Here is a 5,000-nt window from a genome sequence, read left to right on the forward strand (position 1 = left end):
CAAATATGCATGATATCTGAATGCCCAGTCTCTCGAACTCTCGCCAGGAAAAAAAATAAGTTCAGTGCTCACACCGCTACACCTTAACCAAGCATAAGTATGCATCTTGTTTAAGCCGCCGAAAATTTGGGACCTTCACCTGTGAACTTTAAAGGTCAAACCCGGTAACCTTAAATACTGCGGAATTATAGTTGCATTTTATTAGCATAAAAATTATATAAAATACACGCCGCGGACTAGGAGCTCTTAAGACGCAATTTTCAACCTTGACCTTGACTAAGTCCTTCCAAAAGCTTGTCCTAAGTAGCTCACCTAAAGAATATTCTGTTAAGTTTCTTAAAATTCAGTCGATCCTTTCTTGAGATATTCAGGTAATACACAAGCATACACACACTCACACGCACACACACACCTGGACATGCACGCTGACGGCGGTAGAGGTAAAAATCAACAACAAATTGCAAAAAAATACAATCCACTGGAGAAATAAGCCAGAAAAATAATGAATAATGTAAACGGGCATGACAATTCAAAGTGGTATTACAGCCTCTTTTAAACATGTGAGTGCTAACAACACCCATATCACTACCTTAAACAGTGATACAGTTCCTCGTTGAACGAATCGGTAGGATTCTCGGCTAGCACTCTGCTAGGCCCGAGTTCGAGTCTCCGACCGGCCAATAAAGAATTAGAGGAATTTATTTCTGGTGATAGAAATTCATTTCTCGCTATAATGTGGTTCGGATTCCACAATAAGCTGTAGGTCTCGTTGCTCGGTAACCAATTGGTTCTTAGCCACGTAAAATAAGTCTAATCCTTCGGGCCAGCCCTAGGAGAGCTGTTAATCAGCTCAGTGGTCTGGTTAAACTAAGGTATACTTAACTTAACTTAAACAGTGATATGGGTGATTTAAAATAAAAATAATAAAAGACCCACAGTACTGGCAGTTTAATTTCAAGGACCTTTGCCGGAGTGGGGACGTCGACAGCCCGCAAAATGAATAGCACGCACTAAATCCACTGACACAACAACTAAATAATAAAAGTTTATGGTAGATGCCAAACAGGATATCTCCCGATTTTAGACCATTGTTGGGAAACAGGAAAAAACGATCACATTTGTTTGCAGAATAAAGATACAAGCCTTACAAACAATACCCAGTTTTCTGATGGCCTTTGTTTATCTTTTAAGAGTTGCAGACAAGAAATCTTGGACCAGAGGTTAAGACGTTTGCATTCAAAAACACGTTCTAACAACGATGAAAAAGAGGAGTCAACAAACCCTTAATGGACGGATCCCCTCACGTTAAGAGGAAAAGCAAACGGGACAAATGAAAGCAAAAGGACAATCTCATTTATCTCTTTAATTTCGATTTGCAAACGGACGAAATTGATGATTATTTTCACTGACCGGTATAGGCTAGAATTTCTCGTCGATTTCAGAGTCTTAAGAAAGATAGACGAGTTTATAACATATGATTTTAAATATACACCTTCATTTGTCTATCTGTTATCGATATATATATATATATATATATATATATATATATATATATATATATATATATATACATATATATATATATATATATATATATATATATATATATATACATACATATATATATATATATGTGTGTGTGTGTGTGTGTCATCTACACTAAACTATCGAAGAGCTACCACGATTTTTTAAATAAAGGCTGCCACGCGAGTTTGAAACTACTGTATAGCTATGTACTTACTTGGCAAGTTACTTATATGAAACAACCATGTACTTGAGATCCCTTTACATATATATATATATATATATATATATATATATATATATATATATATATATATATATATATATATATATATGTATGTATATATATCTCAAATAATCGTTTTTTAAACTATTCTACTGTCATAACCAATGAAGAATTAAGCCATTTCTACCTCTTTCTCTCCTTTCAGCACAAATGCTGAATCACCAACTAAAACGAACGGACCAACCACCACTAATCTAGTCCCACAATTTTCCCTTGTTTTTTCAGGTCCCAGTGCTCTCTTACCCTCAACAGTTACATGACTCCCAACGTCAGTTTATCCCTTTGTTAATGGCGGCATTCGAAAACATTTATTTCCATTCGCATTTATTCTCCCGGAGCCAACTGCACATCGGCAAATTGATAGTCATTTAATTAATAGTCATTTGTTTTCTCGCACTCGGCATCTGTTGGTGGAGGGTAGGAGGGTAATTATCATACCGGTAGCATTTATTGCTCAGCGTCATGGGACATGCAACGCCCACGCATCCTTCGAACATGATTATATTTTCTTTACTCAATCTGAAAAGTCTGTGAAAAAGGATTTAAATGATTAAGTCAATGCAATGCTATTGACAATAGATGTCTCTTCAGTTATCAAAAATATGCAATCTGATATTAGAATGGAATAGAATAAAATATAGAATTTTTAGACCAAAGGCCGGGAGCTGGGACCTATGAGGTCATTCCAGGGCTAAAACTGGAATTGACAGTAAAAGGGTTTGTAAGGTGTAACAAGAGGAAAGAACCGCAGCTGCACTATGAATCAACTGTTAGGAGAGGGTGGAAAGAGAGATGGAAGAAAGAAAATATGAACGGAGGTACAGTTAAAGGAGTAATCTAATACTGAATCTGCACAAATCACAGATGACAAAAAGGACTATCAAAATAACAACTTGGGAATTATTAACCTCTCCATGTGGCATAGTTCTGAACAATTTAACATGTACAAGTAACGGTTTTAGAAAAATTATATGGTATGCTGGTGAACTAAAGCCAATTTGGCGAGACAGAGAACCTAAGCAATAAGTGAATACTACTGGGTGTGCTTTGATGGGAAAAGTTCGGAATCCAATCTATTAGGATCATAGTCTATGATTCACTGACCCAGTCTCTGCTGTTATTACTATTATTACTTACTTGTTAGTTTCTTCTTTGAGTGTTCTGCTTTTTCACATACGTTCTTTAATTCTGGGGAGGATTGCCTTGCAAGGCAATGGTCTTTTAAGCTTCTTACACCACTGAGAAAATTAATTGTAAATTGTAAATAATGACTGACACCACACAGCATGAAACATTCGTAGTTTGAGCATTAAAAGATATTAAAAGATGAGAAAACGTCAAACACCTTTTCTTGATTACTCATCCATTATCTTCACTTTCAAGAACGTCTTCTGATTCATCGCACGCGATAATCAGGGAATCACAATTTGACTATTCAAACGTAGGTTTAATAACGTCAGGAACAGTCTAATCAAACTTCCGGTCATATATGCGAGGGAGAGCAGAAAAAAACAACTATGGAGGCAATAATATGAAAAATATTACTGGTTGTATTTCGACGGATCTACGATCTGTACAATGAGCTTCATTCGGGGCGTCCGGCTTTTCGCAGACTCATATCGATAACATGCATTGTATAGGTTCCGGATGTATTCTCGAAAGGGGCACAGTAAATGGAATATATGTCAAGGTAATTTAATAGCGCACATTGACATGAAATAAGCTAAAACCTGAAGGTTTGGAACAATAAGTAAAGCTGTACATCATTCCATTCAATTGCCGTGAAATGTCAGACCATTTCGCTGTCTCGGAAATCCTATGGCGAATATAAAGCATTTAATACTTACTAGGGGCAGTGGTTATCAATAAACTTAACCTTATTTAATAAAGCTAGTACGAATGTAAATGAGCTCGTTAATGAGTTTTTGTGCGAATATTTTATTATGACATAGTTTTGTGTATCACATTTGAATGTACATGTAAGGTTTTAGTGTATATATATATATATATATATATATATATATATTCATGAAGCTACAAATGCTGTTGAATATCAAATTCACGCTACTTAAATATCCTATGATTTTAATATGAATTTGATATTAAACAACATTTGTAGCTTCATGATTGCATATAAATCACGGTGAGATAAAAAGTTTCATATATATATATACATATATATATATATATATATATATATATATATATATATATATATATATATATATATATGATAAATAATGATAAAATACCAAGACCAGGAAGAACATTCTTTTTTTTTTTATTACAAGCTTTCGAGGGTATAAACCTCATCATCAGGCTGAAAAACCGACAAGGATGAGAATCAATAAAATTACAATAAAATGAATTGTCATAATAAATCTTCAGCAAAAATACTAACGAAATATAAAATGAACAAGTAAATACAAACTAAAGGGTGACGTAAAATAATGAAAAATTAAAAACCCTGATGAACAAACTACCACCACAAAGTAAAATATTTGAAGACTGTTAATTTTCTAAATTAAAATTTTGATAGTTGAATACCAGACGAGTTGTTGTAGCTTCATCTTTTTAATAGTTCTGAAATTAAAAATCAGTCCAAGTAGAGCCCAATTAAGACTATATATATATATATATATATATATATATATATATATATATATATATATATATATATATATATATATATATATATTATATATATATATATACTGTATATACAGTATATAGTAATATTACAACGTGTGACTAGCACTTCAAATATATGAAATGTATTATTAATGTTTAAGCAATTCTTAATTATTTCTTAAATACTTCCTGTAATGCTTCGCAAGAGACTAAGATCACTGCTGCAGATTCTCCGCCTAAATCTCATTGTCCATGGCTTCTGAGCATATACAACGGTTTTATCTCCTGAAATTCCACATTCTTCGCAAAGAATAATGTTTGCCATATGAGGCAATAAATTTCAACTCCATTTCATTGTCCTGAAATAATGACTGCTACATTCTGGCCTTGTTTGAGTTCTTTCCCATTCGTTTCTCTCGATCTATTTGCTCCTCCCGCATCCTCTCTCTCTCTTCTCTCTCTCTCTCTCTCTCTCTCTCTCTCTCTCTCTCTCTCTATTTCTTTCAATACATACACACAGACAGTGTATATATATATATATATATATATATATATATAT

Source organism: Macrobrachium rosenbergii, chromosome 53, assembly GCF_040412425.1.
Source record: "Macrobrachium rosenbergii isolate ZJJX-2024 chromosome 53, ASM4041242v1, whole genome shotgun sequence".
Taxonomy (NCBI): domain Eukaryota; kingdom Metazoa; phylum Arthropoda; class Malacostraca; order Decapoda; family Palaemonidae; genus Macrobrachium; species Macrobrachium rosenbergii.